General features: G+C 39.9%; 1 protein-coding gene across 1 annotated transcript in view; it reads left to right on the top strand.

Annotated features, from left to right (window-relative positions):
- The first annotated feature begins 2915 nt into the window (after positions 1-2915).
- The window catches only part of FAM83B (family with sequence similarity 83 member B), a 98025-nt gene continuing 78613 nt past the window's right edge, over positions 2916-22327 (top strand). The window contains exon 1 of the mRNA XM_003254128.4: positions 2916-2983. The gene's annotated coding sequence lies outside the window, so the exon portion shown is untranslated. The remainder of the gene's footprint in view (positions 2984-22327) is intronic.

Raw genomic sequence — 22327 nt, 5'->3', positions numbered from 1 at the left:
TTTGTATCTCCCTTCCCATATCATCTGGACCTTGTTCATTACCCATTATTCTCTCTGTTCTCTGCTATTTCCTTTCCAACACATTTACCTGAGTACCTATAGCTACAGAAAGATTCCCAACAACTTGAAAACAACCTTTCACATGATCCTGCTCCTGCCTCTTCCTACTTTTCACATATACATGGCCATTTTATTTCTTTCTTTCCCTCTACTGATGACTTTTGGCAGCTTGAAAACACTTGGGTTATAACTTGGGCAACATGGTGAAACCCTGTCTCTACAAAAAAATACAAAAATTAGCTGGGTTTGGTGGTATGCACCTGTAATCCCAGCTACTAGGGAGGCTGAGGTGGAAGAGTTGCTTGAGCTGAAAAGTTGGATGTTGCAGTGAGTTGAGACACTACACTCCAGCCTAGGGAGCAGAGCAAGATCCTGTCTCAAAAAAAGGAAAGAAAGAAAAGAAAACCTAGTTATGTCTTTCACTTTAAATTCTACATCCAATCTATCTGATGCAAACCATATTGATCGGTTTCCTCCTTTTCATTTGCACTATTCCTTCCCTTGTCATACTGTTCACACGACAGCTAGGCATAACTACTCTTCCTGACTCCCTAGAATTTATACCAAAGGCACCAACTGTTAGATTAGTCAACATATCACCAGCAAGAGACACAAGCCCATATTTTTCAGCTTGCAATCAGAGTTCTTCCCAATCTGATTCCCAGTATAATTAATAGTAATGCACTTACGGGCTTACCACAGATCAAGAGCTGGGATGTTTTCCACATACCATATCTAATTTATAATTCTCACAACAATGTTAGATTATAAATAATTTTGACCTCATTCTGTGAGAAAATTACTCCAAACTTTATTTCTAAACGTATCTTCCACCACCCACAACCATGTGATGCCCATGGCCAAATCAGGTTAATTGATTTGCATGGTTCTGGAACTTGCTTTAACTTTCATCCTCTAGCCTTTACTCTGCTCTTTCAGCATCTAATCACATGCCAATTGCATTCTCCTGACAAGTTTGCTCATCAGTCAGGACCCAACTCAAATTCTAATAGTTCTGTGAAATTCTGTCCACATTCCTCACCTACGCTCTAGGCTCCTTAAGGGGTGAGATGAATTTTATGTATTTTTCCATCCCATTAAGGATGGAAAGGTCTTACATAGCATAATACCTTTAATGGATTCTCCCTCTCCACTTCTATTTTCTGATCTTTTATTTGCTTTCAATAATGAACACTCTAGTAGATATCCTTCTTTCTTTGTGATTTCACTTGACTTAGCATGAGTGCATATCTTAATAAAATTAGACTTCCTATGGGCCTCATTTTACTCTAATATTCTTGATATTTTTAACAATAGGATAAGTGCAGTCTCAAAACGTTCATAAGTATTGCACCTTTAAGAAACATCCAGAATTATTCTCAAAGGCTGTAGAAACATGTCAGTATATTAAGTACCAAATAGAGAATATTAATTTAGTCAATGGATTGCATGCCAAAAATGAGGAAGAGAACTGAAAAAATATTAAAAAGCGAGATGTGAAAATTAGGAATAGAAGGAAAAAATAAATACATAAAACAAGACAATTCTCTGCATTCTTTTGAAGAAATGAAACTACAAACCAGACACCAAGATCTGGAAGATTAGCTCTGTACTAATCTTGGAATTTGCTTTTACTTTCCTGACTTTGGCCTTTGCTCTGATGTTTCAGTATCTAGACTAATGCGAATTTCATTCTTCAGTTTAAATCAGCACATCGGTCAGGGATTCATCCAAACCTTAATGGCTTAGCATTTTCCTAAACTGTTTTATTAGGGGTAAAATAGCCACGAAAGTCATTTTTAAGGGTCAATTCAATTTTATGATAATTTATATATTATGCCAGAAGCTTAAAATATGCCTATTACTACCCTAAATTCCATTCTTACAGTACTAGGCTGCATTTTAAACATTTGCTGCAAATGACTATATCTTGAAGTCTACGTGATTACACAAGTTATTATAAATACTCATGACAGATTTACTGACGTGTAGGCAAGGAAATTAAGAAAATAAATTTTATTCATTACTGTATTTATGTTTAAATTATACTTCTCCACTTCCGTAACATTGCTCCGCAGTATCCCACCTAGAGGGACCTGCTTTCACGCACATCTCCCTATTTTAAACAATATCCTTTCATCCCAAATCTGTAACTAGGACAGTTGAGAGTCAGTACTAAAATCTTTGATGATATTTGAAATTCTTTTACATAAAAAGGTAAAGGCACAAGCACTTTTTCTTCTACTTTTCCACTCCCCACGTCTTCTCCAAGCCTAAAGACTCTAAGGCGCTGAGAAGGAGTCTGCACTGCCGGATGCCCACTGGAATTACCTACTACTGTGGGCTGAATCCGCCCCACACTCTCGAGGGTGCTACAACCCTTGCTCTCACCCGCGGCCCCCAGGCCTCTCCTCCAGGCATTCTTGAGCCCAGGGAAAAGCGAGGCCGGGACCACGGCCCCGCTCGGCCTAGATCCGCCTTCTTCCCAGGTGAGCGTCGCCGTCCTCCGGGATCGCTCCTCGCCCCAGCCTAGGAGCAGGGTGTCGGGACTTGTAATTGCCCCGTAGCCCCGAGGGCGGGCAGGAAAGAAAGGCTTTTTCATACTCCGCTGGGAAAGGGCTGGGTGTTTGAGTTCAGACAGGTTCCGAGCGCTTTCTGGCTGTTCGGGGTTTGGCGTGCCACGACTTGGGACTTGTTGTAACCCGTCTCCACTCCCGCCCCCTCTAGCGCTGCACCTCGTCTCGGGGAGGCGCGGTTCGGGCCGGATTCAGCCTCCCACCGCCGACCTGACGCTGGGCAGGTAACTCCCCTCCCCTCCCTGCCCGCGCCCAGGCGCTTGCTGCTTCCTGGGAGGCAAACCTTCGGCGGCGGGCGCGGTGCGGCGGCCGCGGTTGCGCGCGGCTTGGGGCGCTCCTGGCCGTAAGTGGGGTTTGGGCTCCCCTGTCCCGGACCTCGGCGGACGGGACCCCAGCGAGTGCAGGGTTGAGGTGCTCGGGGTGCTGGGGGGGCCCGGGGCTTCACCCGCCACTGGCCGGCGCGGCGGACGGGAGGGATAGGGGCCTCCCCCTTGGGAGCGCGCGCGCGCGGGATTGGAAATTCCCCAGGGTGCAGAGCTCAGTTGCTTCAGTCTTTTCTACGTTTCTTTCATTGTCGTGGGGGTGCGAGTGAGTTGAGAAGTTTGAAAAGTTGTCTCGGGCGGAGTCGGTTTGGGTCCCCAGAGGACAGGCGCCGCCCCTTGTGGACGTTGGATTTGTTGCCTCTTTTCCAGTGTAGGAGTGCGCCGAGGACCCCGGGAGGCGGAGCGGGAGGAGAGACCGCTGGGAAACGTCTCGTGGGAGGAAGTCCAGGGTGGAAGCAGAGGGCGTTGGGGGTGGGGGGTTCCGGGAAAAGGTGGGAGAGCTTAGGTCGCTGAGGGGCGTGGGTTTTCTTTAGATCCTGAGTGGGGAGCAGAACTTGAAAAGACAGGTTTTTTTCACACAATCTCTTAATTGTACAGGATCCCGTTTCTGAGTGCAGACTGGTAGCGACCTGTGGTTTTCAAACTTGGGTCGGCCTGAGTCTGGGTCTTTGGGCCCTAGCAGTTCTCCAGGAGAGCCTGTACCACTAAAGTTTGAGAACCACTGCTCTAGATCGTGGTGAGTGATCTAGAAGAGGAGAGTATGCCTAGAGCAGATTGCTCCTGGAACGGGACTTGGAGACTTTTGGCCTGTTCTGTGTGATATGTGGGGAGACTTACCTGTATAAGGTGAGTGAAGAGGCAGACAATGTGCCTGTGTTCATTGCAGGAGTCATAGGTATGTAAAGAGACAACAGTGCTTTATAGGAGGAGGCTGGGAGGTTATGGGAACACAGGTGAGTGGTGAGGTTATAGAGTCTCTCTGACCTAGAAGTGGAAATGAGAGCTTAGGCGGCCAGAACACTTAAGAAGAAGGTGTGCGGGTGGCAAGCAATTGAGGGTAGAATTTAATGCCCAACAGCTTATGTCCAAATTCCCATTTGCAAACATCTTGCTCGGTTACTGGCAGGCACCTCCCTTCTTTCCCTTTCTCATCTTAACAAGTGCAAGAGCCCCGAGGAAATCCATGACTGAGGCTGAATCATTGCTGACAAGCAACTGGAAGGGAGACAGTGATGAAAGAGACTTAGAAGAGAAAGCTGGGGTTTTTTGTTTTTTTGGGGGGGGTGGGGGTGGCGGTGGGAGGCTCAAAATGATTGGAGAATGAGAATCATGTGAAACAGAATGATGGAAGGTTGGGAGTGCAGGTCTTTGTTGCGTTTGTTTCTCTCTGTCTTCCTGTAGTTCCCAGAAAAGTAGAAGTCCCCACACCTTCCAATTGCAAATTCCACCCCCTGCCTTTAGGGCTCAGGCACACGTCGGGTATACACCTATTGAGGGTGCTGGCTACACCCTCTAGAGCATGCCTAAGGGGCTGGGTGGATCCTGCCTTTAAAGCTGGCAGGCTCTAGACCGCAGATGCTGAGAATTTATTGTGGGAAGCAGTACCAATTGAACAGCTGCTGAAAGAGATTGTATAGATGGAGACAAACCACACCTCTGGTGCTGACTCAGTGATGTCTTTTACGTTTATGCCCTTGAGTTTATGACGCTAACTGGCTAAACTTTTTTGGGATGAAGTAATTAATTTTATTAATCTTTCTATTTTATTCCCTCTAGCGTCCACCGTTCTTTATAGTTTAAGGTGGAGGTTCATTCACTGAGTATTTTCTTGACCATGACTCACCTTGCAGCAACTCACCTACTTGTTTCCCATTTAATTACATTATACAATACTGAGTTGCCAAAATGTAATGTTATTATACTTTTAAGTGTCCAGAATCTTGGGGTGAAACTGTGATCCCATCAAAGCAGGACTCTTCTAATACATAAATCTGGTTGGAGGAGACCTTTGGAAAAGAGGCCACTTAGCTTAATTTAATTAATTATTGGTAAAATTTCAAGTTGTCCTTGTTTAGCTAGTTAGGTAAGTTTGCACGTCTGTCCCTTTATAAGTTGCAAAATGTGAATGTCCCATGGATGTTTCACAACTCAGCTTTTTAAACGCAATGTTTTGTTCATTTTGAAATGTGCTTTTGTTCCTTTAATTTCTGATCTGGAGATGGAATGTATTTTAGAATTTTGTTGTTGAATTTATCATTTGAACATCAGAATACATCCGCTCCCCCGTGGAAACAGAGTTCTAAATGACGGTTATTCACAACCCAGCTTTAAGGATGCCGTAGATAAAAAGTTGTACAAATAGCACTTAAACTCCATCAAGAATCAAAGCCAAAATATTTCTCTGAGAAAATGTGTTAGAGCCTTCAGTGGGAGCTTCCTTCCCACTGAGGTGTGCCAATGGGCATGGGCACTGTCTAGAAGTATCCTGGCCCCTAAGGGTAGAGCAGGCTTCCCAAGGGGATTGGGAGGCTGAGTGCTGCGGGCTCCTGAGACAAGAGCTGGGGGAAATGGTAGGCTCCAGTGGAAAGGATATATGTGGAGGTGAGGTGGAGTGGGGGGCAAGTGGGCTGTACGCTGGGGAGGAGGGTGCACTAAGGAGGCAGGGGGCTAACATGTACAGAAGGTAGGGGTGGGTGATAGAGGGGGCAAAGGATGTTTTCAGGGGCTGTGATGCTGTAAGGAAGGTGAGCCTTGGTGGAGAGACGATCCAAATATGAGAGATATTCATTGGGCATGCTGTCTGTGTTGGGAAGTCCTGGAATCACATGATCATGAATGGTAGGAAACTTTTCCTCTGGGGACATCTAATTACTACCCAGTTTGTCTTTTGTTTCATTTTTACGTTGTCCTTAAGAGTGGGGTGAGATGTCCCCTAAGGGCGCATGACATTTATCTTTTCAGCCGTGTCTTAAATAATTTGTAGATGACTGGTCCGTGGGAAACTTAAAGTAGTCATGGTCAGCCTCTCTTGCATACTGACAGAGTCAGGTGTAGTCTCCAGGTTACTGGCAGGGGCCTATGTTGAAGAGTTTATAGAGAATTTATGCAGTGATGATGATTATCTAACGGCTTTAACTTTGTGCTCTTTTACGCTATCCCTTTGATTAAACATATTTATTGACCATTATCTGCCAAGCAATATGTTCCTCTCCAGGGGTAGGAAAGTAAAAATATATTCCTGGATCTTAGGAAGCTTCCAGTTTAGGGACCTAATGACAATTCTAAGTACACAAATAAATAAATGGATCAAGTCCACTGATTTTTGTAGTTCCTTCCTATTCTCTGAAGGTCACAGCAGACATTGTTTGTGTTCATTAATCATTTGTGAAATTGAACATTAGCAGCCGTGGGATAGTCATGTTTTTTGACAAAGTATTAACATTCTTTAGGCTTGCAGGTTTTTCACTGGTATTGTGAAGGGTTTAGACTATGTGGTCACTCCTGCGTCCCACCCACACTGCTCTGAAATTCTCTGTGATCACTTCTTATTGAGAGTATCATAAAATAATGTTAACTAAAGTTTCCCCACAGTATCACTGTGAAGCTTATTATTTCCACTTCTTTGGCCAAATTTTCATTTCAAAGGGTTTTCGTTCTTTATTTAACATCAGGTTCCTTCTTTGATTACATAAACATTACTACTTGGAGAAGAAAAGGCAGTTTTCAAAGCACTAAAGAGTGGCATCTTCCATCTCAATGGTGGTAATAGAATAACTCCACATAAGATGTTTGGGCTGTCATTTATATATACACACTAGCAATGATGACTTTAATTCTTAACAGCATGTTGCTCCAAATACCTAGTCTCATAAGACTCATTCAACAGATGTTTTGAAAGTACTATATTTTAACGGCTGGACGTGGTGGCTCACACCTGTAATCCCAGCACTTTGGGAGGCTGAGGCGGGTGGATCACAAGGTTAGGAATTCAAGACCAGCCTGGCCAAGATGGTGAAACCCCGTCTCTACTAAAAATACAAAAATTAGCCAGGCGTGGTGGCAGGTGCCTGTAATCCCAACTACTCGGGAGGCTGTGGCAGAGAATTGCTTGAACCTGGGAGGCGGAGCTTGCAGTGAGCCCAGGTCTCGCCACTGCACTCCAGCCTGGGCGACAGAGTGAGACTCGTCTCAAAAAAAAAAAAGTGCTATATTTTTCTCAAATATAACTTCTGAGTTATTTGTTAAAGATGAGTGCAACATAGCTAAGTTGTTTTTAGAGTAAGTAACTGTTTACAGTGTTCCCCCATGGTTCTTTTTTTTAATTTCAACCCTTCCTTTCCATTTTCATCTTTATTCGCCTTTTCAGCCTTTTGTCACATCTCATCCTTTCTATCCTGCTTTTGTCCCTTCTCTTCCTTCTTTTTTCTTTTATGCTTCTCTTTTCTTCCCTCCCATTACGTTTTTCTCTTCACTTCCCTTCTCTTTTTATCCATCCCTTCTGATTCCTTCTGATTTACTTTTTTACCCGTTCATCTTTCTTCTTTCTTATCTCTCATTTCATACTTCTATTTATTTGTCCATTTCACCATCTGTTGAACTACCTATTTATTTACATTTTATTTTGGTTTGGTTTGTTTTTTTGAGACAGAGTCTCACTCTGTTGCCTAGGCTGGAGTGCAGTGGCGCGATCTTGGCCCACCACAACCTCTGCCTCCTGGGTTCAAGCGATTCTCCTGCCTCAGCCTCCCGAGTAGCTGGGACTACAGGCAGACGCTACCATGCCTGGCTAATTTTTGTATTTTTAGTAGGGGCAGAGTTTCACTATGTTGGCCTGGCTGGTCTCAAACTCCTGACCTCCTGATCCGCCCGCCCCGGCCTCCCAAAGTGCTGGGATTACAGGTGTGAGCCACCGCGTCTGGCCTATTTACAGTTCTTTATTTCTGTCTGTCATCTTTATCAGCACAGTTCTCTACTTTGGTATTCTAAAAATCTGTACAAGTAAAATTAGAAGCATATCTCGTTTTATTGCGCTTTGCTTTATTGTACTTTGCAGTAATTGCGTTTTTACTAATTGATGGTTTCTGGCAACACTGCCTTAAGCACGTCTGTCAGTGCCATGTTTCCAACAGCACGTGCTCACTCTGTGTCTCTGTGTCACATTTTGGTAATTCTCACAATATTTGTCTTTTGTTTTATTTTTACGTTGTCCTTAAGAGTGGGGTGAGATGTCCCCTAAGGGCGCATGACATTTATCTTCTTCATTATTATATTATCTTTTTTGGTGATCATTGATCTCTGATGGTACTCGTGTAATTTTTTTGGGGTGCTACAAATCATATGCACATATGACAGTGAACTTAATCTATAAATGTTGTGTATGTTCTGACTGCTCTGCCAACTGGCCATTCCCCTGTGTCTTTCCCGCTCCTTGGGCACAATATTGAAATTAGACCACTTAATAACTCTACCAGGGCCTTTAAATGTTCAAGGGAATGGAAGAGTTGCATGCCCTCATTTTACATCAAAAGCTAGAAATGATTAAGCTCAGTGAGGAAGTCATGTTGAAAGCTGAGATAGGCTAAAAGCTAAACCTCTTGTACTAGACAATTATCCAAATTGTGAAAGCAAAGGAAAAGTTGTTGAAGGAAATTAAAAGTGCTACTCCAGTAAACACACACATCATGAGAGAGTAAAATGGCATTATTGCTGATAGGGAGAAAATCTTATTGGTCTAGAATTCAAGGCTGTTCAATCTGTGGCCCGCAGGCCGTATATAGCCTTGGACGGTTTTGAATGCTGCCCAATACAAATTTGTAAACTTTCTTAAAAGACTATGCGATTTTTGTTGCAATTTTTTTTTTTTTAGCTCATTGGCTATTGTTGTTAGTGTGTTTTATGCATAGCCCAAGATAATCCTTTTTGGCCCAGGGAAGCCAAAAGATTAGACACCCTTGGATAGATCAAGCCAGCCGCAACATTCTCCACCAAAGCCTAATCCAGAGCAAGACCTTAACTGTCTTCAATTCTGTGAAGGCTGAGAGAGATGAGGAAGCTGGAGGAGAAAGGTATGAAACTAGCAGAGGTTGGTTCCTGAGGTTTAAGGAAAGAAGCCGTCTCCAAAATGTAAATGTGCAAAGTGAAGCAGCAAGTGCTCATGAAGAAGCTGAAGCAAGTTATCCAGAAAATCTAGCTAAGATAATTGATGAACAAGGTGACACTAAACAACACATTTTTAATGTAGGCGAAACAGCCTTCTAGTGGAAGAAGATGCCATCTAGTATTTCAGAGCTAGAGAGGGGAAGTCAATGCCTGGTTTTGAAGTTTCAAAGGATAGGCTGACTATCTTTTTAGGGGTTAATGCAGCTGGTGACTTTTAAGTTGAAGCCACTGCTCATTTACCATCCCAGAATGCCTAAGGTCTTTAAAAAGTATTCTAAATCTAGTCTGCCTGTGCTCTATAAATGGAACAACGAAGCTCAGATGAGAGCACACCTGTTTACAGCAAGGTCTACTGACTTTTTAAGCCTACTGTTGAGACCTACTTCTCAGGAAAAAAAGATTCCTTTCAAAATATTACTGCTTATAGACTGTGCACCTGGTCACCTAAGAGATCTGATGGAGATTAATGTTGTTTTCATGCCTTCTAACACAACATTTGTTCTATAGCACATGGATCAAGAAGTGACTTTGACTTTTAAGTTTTATTATTTAAAAAGACATTTCATAAAGCTATAGCTGCCGCAGATAAGTGATTCCTCTAATGAATCTGAGCAAAACAAACAGGAAATCTGGGAAGAATTCACCATTCTACATGCCATTAAGAACATTTGTGATCCATGGGAGGAGGTCAAAATATCAACATTAACAGCAGTTTGAAAGAAGTTGATTCTAACTCTTGTAGATGTCTTAGAAAGGTTCAAGACTTTTGTGGAGGATGTAATTGCAGATATGGTGGAAATAGCAAGGGACCTATTAATAGAGTTAGAAGAGGAGGCTGAAGGTGTGGCTTAGTTTTTTCAGTGTCATGATAACACTTTAATGGATGTGGTGTTGTTTCTCATAGATGAGCAAAGAAAGTGGATTCTTGAGATGGAATCTACTCTCTTGGTGAAGGTGCTATGAACATTGTTAAAATGACAACAAAGAATTTAGAATATTATAAAAACTTAGTTGGTAAAGCAGCAGCAGGATTTAAGAAGATTGACTCTAATTTTGAAAGAAGTTTTACCATATGTAAACTACTGTTAAGCAACATTGCATGCTACAGAGAAATCGTTTGTGAAAGGAAGAGTCAGTCTTTCTGGCAAAATTCGTTATTGTCTTATTTTAAGAAATTGCTATAGCCACCCACCCTTCAGCAGCCACCACCCTGATCAGCCAGTAGCCATCAACCTCAAGACAAGCCCCTCCACTGGCAAAAAGATTACAACTTGCTGAAGGCTCAGTTGATAGTTAGCATTTTTTTAAGGACAAGTTATCTTTTGACTAAGGTTGTTCATTGGTGTTTTAGACATAATGCTATTGCCCACTTAATAGGCCACAGTATAATGTAAACATAACTTATATATGCACTGGGAAACCAAAAAAATTTGTGTAACTAATTTTATTGCAATACTCACTTTATTGTGGTGTCTGGAACCCAACCTGCATTATCTTCAACGTATGCCTAGTTATGAAAGTTAAATTTTATTTTCTAATACAAGGCACATTTTATTTTCTAGTAGCTAAAATATAAACACAATTGACGATTGATTACTCTTTAAACATTGTAAGAACAGTATTCAACAATATGTTTCTAGCATTTTATACTTTTAAAAAATTGTTCCTTTTCTTCACAATAGAACACGTGTGCAATGGTCATCTGATCAAGACCAAAGAGTCGCTTCTTTTGGCATGTACGGTGAAGTTCATCTTTGCTTTCATTGTATCCATATTATAAACATCCTGTCACTAACTTCAGAATTTTCATTTTTCCAGTTTTCGAAATTGATTATAAGTTCAAATTGCAATAAACTATTGAAATAAGTGTGCAAATACGCGGTAAAAAGAAATACAATGATATTATTGAAACTGCATATTGACATGCTGGCAGCCCCATATACAGTAAAATGAAATGCTTAGTAATTGATGGATTAAAGACTGGAATTATTAAAGTTGTTTTGACTGTCAATCTGTCATGCAGAAAAGTTCAGGATTTTCAAATGTCAAAAGAGCTAAGTAGGAGATCACTTATACATATAATTGAAAATTACAGCATATGGCTACAATTCCTGTGTCTGTTAATGTCAGACAAAAACATCAGTCCATATACATTGAAAGAAATATAGAAAGTGGTTTATTGCAGAAGCACTTATTTGTGTGATACTAGGCCAATTCATGTCCACTGATATCTCAGTATATTATCTGAGCAATCTGTCACCATTGGTTCATACTCAAAGCCATACTCATAGCGCTGTTATTAACATAAGGTCTTCAAACTATTTGAAATTCTACGTTTTGTTTATGGAGTGGCTTTACTCCCATTTAGCATGTGAAATCTTGTATGTGGAAGAATTAGAATAAGACATTTACAGGAAAAGAAGAGTGTTAAATCTCTCCAAGGTCATTAGATCCAAAATGTGATTCCACAGAAATTTGGAGTGGATCCAAAATACGATTCACCGAAAAGTGGGAGCAGGAGCCCTTGAAATCCTAAGTATGTGTGTGAATGTATCACACACAGAGTAAATAATTTGATAAAATCGTTAATTACTTGAGTTAAAGAAACGAATCATCTTTGATTTTAATGTAACAATGTGGAAATTCCATTGTCTCCCAAGTAATTCAGTTTATTTTGTATTACATATGAGAAATATTTTTGATTTGTATAGAGGATGGTTAAAACTGAAACAAAGAGAAGAAAGGTATAGATAACATAATCAATGATGATTCCATGGAAAGGGTGCCAAGGTCTTTTCACTTAAGATACATAGTGTTGTAGCAATTGCTAGATAATGGCCACAACTCTTTGGGGAAAGTTTAATTGAGAGACTAAGTGAGGAGCCCTGTCTTTGAAATCAGTTAGAACTTTGAGCTGCGAAGGAGTGGAAAAAGCAAGATTTACTCATGGACTCACATATACACACCCATGTGTAAACTGTGCGGAGCGATAAGTCAACCAGGGATAGCTGCAATACTATGTGGCCAGGTCGTCTCCTTCTCCCTCACTGTTAACGCTGACATAGGCATTAAGGACAAATGAAAGTGAAATAAGCTACCAGGTGCATTTTCTGGTTCAGGTGTGGTTTAAGCAACTGTGACTAGCAGAGTTCTATAAACATCAGCTTTGTCTCAGAATTGCAGTCTTGCAAGTTAGCCCCGCTGTCAGAAGAACTGAGCACAATTATAGAGAGAGAAAGCTGAGAAACCAGGTTACTGTTCATATGTAACCCACAAGTCCTAGAAATCTGTCTATATAAATCCAGCAGCATTTTGCACATTTAAAAGATATATTTCTTTATTTATCTCTTATTTATTAACTTCCCTGTGTGCAAGTGCTCTATAAACAAGTAAAGAAGCCAACGAAAAAGGTTATTTTGAAAAGAGTAAAAAGTTGAACTTAGAGTGGGCTAGTTTTCTGATCAGATTTGTTGGCAGTTTCTGGGGTAACATAAAGAGAAAAGCACTTTTTTCAGTTGTGATACGGCTGTCGAGGCAGGCTTGATTAAAAGTGAATCCTAAGGGAAACGACTAATAAAGAATTGGTAGGCATTGGGATTCTTTTGGATATTCTGATTATTTATATGGCCCTTTAACCAAGTGAAAACTAAAATCTTTCCAGGCTAGATATATTATTAATATTTAATATTATTTGGCATTCGAACTAAATAAATTTGTGTCCACTTACACAATGGGCACAAAATTATTTCTGTTTTTAACCCTCTACTTTATAACAGTCTGAGACTGTTTTTCTGCCACTAAATGTACGTAACAATTTTACTTTTTACGAAAAGCTGTTCCTAACATAACTAAGCAAAATACGTTTTCTTAAGACATTTTTGTTTATAGACTTTCTCACTATTTTATAGTTGAGGCACACTACCCTTGTTAAATGTATTTGGGAAGCCGTTTTAAAAGTTCGTATTGGAACACACATTTATTATTTTTCCTACAGCATTTACTCTGCAAATGTCAGCATGCACCAAGAGTGACTTTATTGCCTTAAATAGACTCAGAGGTGGGACAGGAGGGCACATGACACATTCAGCACTTCACTCCTTGGGGCTCTTGTTGCCTGTGGTGTTTTTGTCTAAATATGTCTTTGTTATAAATTATACTACATTTCTGAAACTGAGGTTGAAAGAGACTGAAGCCTACTTCCTGTGGTGTTCAGGAAATTATGTTTGAGTGTTGTGAAGTGAGGAGGAGGAGAGTCAAGGTGAATAAGTAAGGGGTAGGTCGACAGATCTCTAGTTATTTCTCCTTTATAATTATACCATGAGGGCAGAACTGAATTAACTTGTAATGGAAGAGATTAGGTCTTATCCAAGACAGTGATGATATCCAAAATATGGAATAACCAACATGTTGGGGCCAGTGGTAAATTAGAATATACCGACTGAGTGGCCTTTAAGCAGCTGTTACTTTACTGAAGGGGGCACAGGAAATAGCACATAAATAAATAAATATTTTACTTACTTCACATAATAAGTGTTATAAGTTAAAGCAGGGTAAAACGATTAAGTATGGCGGAGAGGGTGGGTTCTCTCTACAATGGGTAGTCTGGAAGACCTCTCAGAGAAGGTGGCATATGGATAAGATAGAAATGAAAAAAAAGGAGCATTCCAGGCAGATGGAACAGCTAGCGCAAAGATCCTGAGTTGGAAATTAACTCAGGATGTTAGGTGTAAAGAAAGAAAACCTGTTGGATATCCAGGGAAGATGTCCACAAACCAACTGGATATGTGAGTCTAGACGAGAAGGGAGCAGTGAAGTCTGGAGGTTTGCAAGTCATTCATGGATATAAGATGGGACGGGATTATTCTGGGAGAGTAATGAGAGAAAAGCAAAGAGAGATGGCAACTCCCAAGTCCAAACCCTGATAATGGGAAAATCAATAGCTTTGATGACACTTGAGGAAAATTCTTAGTCTTCTGAGTATCTCAGCAATGATTTTCAGATACCATTGGCACTAACAATAGTCACTATTTAAAAGTCATTTTCCCCACCTATCCGACATTTTCAAGAAAAGGAGATCCTCGTCTTGTTGTAAGTTTTGTCTACCTTTAGAGTAGAGTGAGGGATGCATTCTTCTTGAAAAAAGAATCTAGATTCATATTTGGATGACTTATTGGATGAACTTAAGCCTTACACTGTTCTGTCAAGTTGTAAAATATAGACTTCAGCTTCCCAGGGACTGCTCTGAAATATATAGTTACTTCAATTTCACCTTATTGATATACGAAACATACATAAGCATAATTTATTTTAACAGCCAATTAATCTTTTCTTGCTATTGAAATAAGTTTATATAATAACAAAACTGATACCAGAAACACAAGAAAAAATGAGTCATGCTTTATAGCTAATTTGTATCACTACTTGTGTTGAAAACACAAGACGTAGTAATTTATTTTGTTATGATTAATGAAAATGCCCAGAAACTGTTTGCAGAATGACTTTAACATAATAAACAATGAAAAATGCAAATTTTTCGGAGAATCCCCAGAGACACTTGATACCGCCTTTCTTCTTCTGACAAAGTTCTCATTTGAAATTAATATTTATGTTTTTGATATAGATCTATCCATTTACCTAATTTTACAGTACTCAATGCATTTCTGGTTATTCTTTCTGAAGCCCTTTATAAATGGATAGTATTTTATATTACCAAAAACCTAACCTCGATTTAACATAAGCAAATATGTGTTCAAATATTAACAATTTCTGTATGGGCATTATAATTCCTCCCCCCACACCGCACTGCCCCACCCCACCCCCACCGCTGAGACGGAGTCTCACTCTGTCACCCAGGCTGGAGTGCAAGTAGCATGATCTCAGCTCACTGCAACCTCCGCCTCCCGGGTTCAAGCGATTCTCCCTGCCGCAGCCTCCTGAGTAGCTGGGATTACAGGCACCCACCACCATGCCCGGCTAATTTTTGTATTTTTAGTAGAGACTGGGTTTCGCCGTGTCGGCCAGGCTGGAGTCCAACTCCTGACCTCGTGATCCACCTGCCTCGGCCTCCCAAAGTGCTGGGATTACCAGCATGAGCCACTGCGCCTGACCGTGGGTATTACGATTCTTTTTAAATTTATTTTTTAGCAGTCTCTAGTTTATACTTTAGTCAACTCTCACTCTGTTACCTTCAGTTATTAAGGCAGTATATCATTAGCTTATCTGGCAATTATGTACTTACTGTGCATTTAGAATTGTGCTAAACAGACGCAATCTCTGCCGTCGTAGAGCTCACAATCCAGAGGAGAGGGTAGAGTATGATGCATTTAAATAATGCATGAGAAGGGATAGCATGTGTTGGGGATTACTGTGGGAGCTCCTTTCAGTGACTGTTGTACTAGCCCCCGAGAGTTAGGCATGACACTGTGTGTCAGTGAGCTACTTACTAAGCGCTAATTAAGTACATCTCGTTATTTTAATTTTCTTCCTTTATGGGTCTGTACCCGTATGGCTTTAGTTTGGATATTCTGTACTTGTTCATGTGTTGCTCTGTAAGAATTATTAAACTTTGATATGCAGGGCTTTGAATCACCAGTTACAGCCAACAGTCTGTGAATGAGAAAAGAAGTGGTTATTGTGAACTCAAAAATAACTGTTGAGGTACTTCTTTTAAAAAATCTTTCCCCATTGCAAAATAATACATATTCATTGATAAACATTTAAGTACAGAAAAGTGAAAAGAAGCTTCAAAAACCCACCTGTAGACCCAGTACTCAAAGAAAACCACCCTCATTGTGTGTGTGTGTGTGTTTTCCTTTTGTTTTTGGGTGAATTTTCTCCAATTATAATTTTGCTCTTACACAGTTTTGTAGCCTGCTTGTTAGCTACATAACATCATAACAAGCTTTTCTGCATGCTATTAAAACCACTAGAGGCAGCTTTTAACAATCTTGTTTTGTTTTTGCATTTGAACAGTGGTGTTGCTAATGTTGCTTAGTTAACTTAGAAAAAAAATGAAGCTGGAGATTCTGGGTTGGTAAACACATGGACTTGTTGAGACGGGGATGTGCTTAGAGAGGGCGTGAAAGCTCCTCACTTCCTCTGTACTCCTATACCTTGCCCTTTGCATTTGGCTCTTCCTGAGTTGTATCCTTTATTGTATGCCATTAAAAAAATTGACAAGCTGTTTCTAAAATATATATGGAAATGCAAAGGGACTAGAATATCCTAAGCAATCTTGTAAGAGAAGTACAAAGTGGAGAACTTACATTAAGTAACTCTAAGACTATTAAGCTATAGTAACCAGGATTGTGTGATACTGACATATGTATCAATAAAGAGATCTATGGAACAGAAGAAAGAACCCAGAAATAGACCCTCCTTATATAGTTATGTTACATTCAACCAAGGCATGAATCAATTCAATGGGAAATAGAATGTCTTTTCAGTAAATAGCCCTGTAACAACTGTATTATGTGTAAGTGTGTGTATAAATATATGTACATAATCGTATCACACCCCATATACAAAAATTAATTTGAGATGAATCAAAGACCTAACACTTAAAATCTAAAACTATAAAGCTGTGTAAGGAAAGTGTTTCATCAAAATGTAAAACTCTGCTCTGTACATGTTCACAGCATGTTAACCACAGACCTCCCTGAGTGCTGACTCATTGCTCTGCTTATCCCTGACCCTCTCCAGGACTTGAGGGTATTGTGGTTGTTCATGTTATGGTCTCGAACTCATGACCTCAGGTAATCTGCTTGCCTTGGCCTACCAAAGTGCTGGGATTATAGGTGTGAGCCACCATGCCCAGCCATGGGTTTATGTTTTTTTAAAATTTATTTTTTAGTAGTCTCTAGTTTATACTTTAGTCAACTCTCACTCTGTTACCTTCAGTTATTAAGGCAGTATTTCATTATTAATTTGAGATGAATTTGAGCAAATCTTTCCTAAGATGAGAGTTGAATATTTCATTCTTTAAACTGCATCAAAATGTCCCAGTATAGAAGTGGCCTAGGCCGGGCACAGTTGCACGTATCTGTAATCCCAGCACTTTGGGAAGCCAAGATGAATGGATTACTTGAGCCCAGGAGTTTGAGACCAGCCTGGCCAACATGGCAAAACCCTGGCTCTACCAAATACAAAAAAATTAGCCAGGAGTGTTGGGGCATGTCTGTGGTCCCAGCTACTCAGGAAGTTGAGGTGAGAGGATCACTCGAGCCCAGGAGGTGGAGGTTGCACTGAGCCAAGATTGTGACACTGCCGACAGAGGAAGACCCCACCTCCAAAACAAACAAACAAAAAAGAAGTGGTCTCATAAAATGAGAGGAATGGTCCATGATGTGGTCTCTTGTGTTCTTTCTGGCCCTACATGTCATTTCAGTTTATAAAATGATGGAAGAAGCAATGAATCCCAGGTAAAATGGCCCCAAATCTAGTTGGAGTGTTTCCAGACAGAAAGGTCCGGCTGCTTGTTCTCACTGTTCAGTAATGAGATGCAGACAGACGGGGAAAGAAGGGAGTTTATTTCTGCAACCGGTTACAGGGAAAAGGACTGAGTTTTCCCTCAGACCAACTCCAAGTTACAAGTTTTTTTCTAGTGCTTATGTACATTTTAAGCCCCATGCCTACTCGTGGGAGTGCACCTACGAGCCAGAGTGTTTCATTCAATCTATATCTAATCTTTAACTAGAGTCTGGAGTCTGGAAGGTTTTCTCTAGAGTCTTGGAAAGTTTCTTAAGTGGACCCTGGTACAAGGTATACCTGTAAGAATGCCTTTATTATTCATTCAGACGTTAGGGTCTAAGAAAACCCAGGTGGGGTCATAATGGGTTTGTTTTCGTATTCCAGCCCTTGTACTCAGGCACCAGTTTCTCCAGTTCTTTAATGTTTAACTTACACATACATCAGAGTTATAATAGAGGATTAGTAGAAACTGACTCTTCTGATGGCTAATGGGAACCTGGGCTGCCACAGAAGGCCACAGGTTTTGAGAGGCTATAGGTCTATTCAGATTATATTACCAGTCTGGGCTGAGCACAGTGGGTCACAGGAGGAGGGGAACAAAAAGAGAAGGTGTAGTCCAGCCTTTGAGCAGCGTCAGGGTATAGTTGGAGTGATCCAAGGCACACCCTAAAAACAATGAGGAAAGTAACCCTTGCTGAGGAAGCTAGGACTGTGGGAAGGACACTAGATGGCAGTTAACAGACTGGAGTTCTTACCCAGGATGTAACTTTCAGTGTGTGGCCCATAATGGACATTCGCTTCTTCCTCCATAAAATGAGAGGCTAGATGGATCAGCAAGTGTTTCTTCTTCTTTTTTAAAAACCTGTCATTGGCCGGGCATGGTGCCTCACGCCTGTAATCCTAGGACTTTGGGAGGCTGAGGCAGGCAGATTGCCTGAGCTCAAAAGTTCAAGACTAGCTTGGGCAACACAATGAAACTCCATCTCTACTAAAATACAAGAAAAAAAAAAAAATTAGCTGGGCATGGCAGTGTGCGCCTGTAGTCCCAGCTACTTGGGAGGCTGAGGTAGGAGAATCGCTTGAACCAGGGAGGTGAAGGTTGCAGTGAGCTGAGATTGTGCCATTGCACTCCAGGCTGGGTGACAGAGTAAGACTCCCTCTCAAAAAAAAACAAAAAAACAAAAAAACCCCACCTGTCATCTTGTTTTCATTAATTAACTACTTTTTATTGGTGCAAAAAAATAAATAAATGAAGCTGATTGAAGGCTGATTCTGGAGAAACTGGGAAGAAGAGTAGGAGGCGTGCTCTTGTCACTCTGGTGTAGGAAACCACAGTATACCTCACTGCTGAGCAAGCTTATGAACCTCACAGATCTTTTGAGCAGGGAAAACAAATGGTATTTTGGAATTCTGACATGAAGAATGTCTCAGAAATCCAACTTGTTATCCTATAGGACTCTCCAAAAATGTGTCCTCTGCTTAATTATGTGCATAAGGAGGGGTTTCTGTTAAAAACAATGCAACAACAAAAAAACCCAAAATAGAGGTACCAATTCTATTTTTATGCAACCTTATTATTAAATAAAACTCCATCTTAGATTATTACCTAACAGTTTTTAGCAGTTTTTATGGCACATGTACACTTGAGGGCCTTCGTCTCATTTAGTCCACATAGAAACTCTTCGGGGTCAGTACAGTTATTTTACCCTTTTTCCTGGTGAGCAGCATGAGGCTTAAGGCCCTTAAATAACATGACTGAGGTTTTACAACCAATAAGTTTCAGAGTAGAGGTCAAAACTTGTGCCATCTTACCAACTATGCTGCTGACCCAACCTGTGATTTTTGTCATTTGGTCCTTAATTCTGCTTCTCCACTTCATATAACTGAAGACTACCCTTTAGTGCGTCTCCTAGTGTTCCCTTTGGACTAAAAGTTCCAATTTTTTAACTATTCTTCATAACATAGTGGGCTCCAAACCCTGCCTAATCCTGTGTGAATGTAGTTAATTTTTGATATAAATTAAAACCTCCAAATTTATTGCCCTTGAACTTAATAATGTTCATGTTGATTTATTATTTTGCCACTTTGTCACTATTTTACATATCTGTTTTGGCATCTAGCATGTATGTTTTTTGTTGATTTCTGCAGATTATATTAATGTGTCTCTATTTATTCATCCAAATGATTACTGATCAGAGCCAGAACAAGAATACAGCACTTTGGTATGGCACAAGACACAGCTTTATCAGGATAGCCTTGTAGTTTAGATGTTGGCAAAATAATAATTTAATTTTATTTGCATTTTTAAGCCATGTATAATCCTTTGGAATTTGAGCATTCAGTATAAGCTCTCTCTGTAAATGGTTTATTTTTTCTTAATGAATTTGTTTACAGGAATTATTCAATAAATGCTTCCAAATGACATTGAATAATTGTGTTTTAATGTCATTAACATGTATTGGGTATTTTTTCCCCTTGATATGTAAAATTCCTATAGTTTATATCTAAGAAGGCAAATAGGAGCCAGTACAAACAAACGCTGGAATCGTGTTGGTATGAAAGTGATATTGCTATCCCCTCCCTCCAGTTAAAGTAAATTGAGGAAATTAAAGAATGGTTAGGTATTGAGCAAATGGGATTCCCATTTGAGATTTAGAAAATGAATTGGAAGTATGTTTATTGTTTTTATGAGTCTGATAAGACGGGTGATTCTACTGGTAATCCATCTGTGGAGATGTTTGCACCTAACACCCTGTGACTGAGTGCGTCATATGTTTATATGTTCTGTGACCTGCTGAATATCACGCTGTGCAGATGACTGTAATCTGCGCTATTGGGCCATGTTGTTACAAGTATTATTATGAAGCCAGCTTAGAATCTTTTAATGAGTTTGGATGTCAACATGAGATATCAAATTGCACTTGACAGCTTGAATATTATAGTCAATTTTTAATTTAATAGAAACTTCTTTCATGTTTTAATTGTCATCTTAAATTTCTGGTAATCAAATGAGAAGACAAACAATCTTGACAGCTGAAGAAAGAAAAGATATATGATTTTCAACTGTTGTGAACCATGGATAATGATTTTATATGAAAGAGATGTTCTGAAACAATCCGTTATGAAACATTTTCTTACATTATGTAGACAGACATTTTGATACATGTCATAAAGTCAATTACCAAAAGAAATAATGAACTCAAGAATTTTTTTCCTCAATATGTGAGAGTTTGCAAAGTATTTCTTAATAAAATTGCTTAACATTGAAGTTATATCAGATAACTAGTTTAACAATATCATTTAAGCTACAAAAACCAATCATTTCTAAATGGCAAATTTACTTTTTAATTTAAGTTTATTTTAAAATTCTGAAGGTTTCAAAATAAAAGCATTTTGGTACACATTTGTATCAGCTGCCTAGTGCAGCTGTAACAAAGTACCAAAAATATTGGCTTAAAACAGCTGAATATATTCTGTTATGCTTCTGAAGTCTCGATGTTTGGAATCAGGGTGTCAGCAGGGCCATGCTCTCTTTGAAGTGCTCTAGGGGAGAATCTGTTCCACACATTTCTCTTATCTCTGCTCTTGTAGGCAATTCTTGGCATTCCAGTCTCTGCCTCTGTAGTCACATGCAGTTCTGCCTTTGTGTCTGTCTCTGTGTCCCCTCTCTCCTTATAGACACAAGTCATATGGTCATACTGGATTAGGACCAGCCTTGGTCTAATATGACCTCATCTTAACTTGATTACATCTGCAAAGACCCTATTTCCATGTAAGGTCACATTCACTGGTACTGCAGGTTAGGACTTCAACATATCCTGTTGGAGGGTGTAGTGCAACTCATAAAGCATTCAATAGTTGGAGAGAAACAGCTTAAGAGAGAGACTGGAAAATGGACTGCAGCGATGTTAGCACTTGTGATTTTTTTTATATTTGTTTCAGTCAAAATTCTGACTTTGGTTTATTGGCTTGCACATTAGGTAATTATAGCCTCAGACTTTTGATTTAAAAAAGTTGTAATTTCTCTTTGGAACATTTTCCCACTGACCTATTATATCAGAAGGCTATTCAATGAATTCTCTCAGGTCAGAAACCAGGAACAAACTGAGACTAGGTTTGGTTGTTTTATACTGCAGATGATTAAATAGTTAGAAATTGTATGATATTGCTAATGGTATGAAAAAACATGATCTCTTTTCAAATCTTAAAATCTGTTATCGAATTTATAGTAATTCTACTGTAGCAGATTGTGAACATGTAAAATAGTCATCATCATCATCATAATAATAAGGTTGAAATGCATTACCTTATTTATTCCTGAAAATAACCCAAGAAGATAAAGACTGCTGTTATTCTTCTCTCTACATCTGCCCAAACTGAGGCTTGTGAACATGTGTAACTTGTCCAAGAGTTTCATAGTCATTGATGAAACAGAGTTTTAACCTGGCAAGCTGACCCTACAGATGAACTCTTACCTTGTGTGCTATAGGTTTTTTTTTTTCTATCTAAGTCTCATGACATTGCTCATCAGTAAGATTTTTTTCATTAAACTTTTTATTTTGAGATAATTGTGGTTTCACATATAGTTGAGGGCAAAAATCCAGAGAGATTCCTTGTATCCTTTACCCAGTTTCCCCCAGTGCTGCTGTCTTGCAAAACTATAGTACTGTATTGTAACCAATATGCTGATATTGACACTGTCAAGATATAGAATATTTCTATAACTACAAAAATTCCTCT

Source organism: Nomascus leucogenys, chromosome 22a (assembly GCF_006542625.1).
Source record: "Nomascus leucogenys isolate Asia chromosome 22a, Asia_NLE_v1, whole genome shotgun sequence".
Lineage (NCBI taxonomy): Eukaryota > Metazoa > Chordata > Mammalia > Primates > Hylobatidae > Nomascus > Nomascus leucogenys.
The sequence above is the reverse complement of the archived record's forward strand: the minus strand, read 5'-3'. Positions and strand labels throughout refer to the sequence as shown.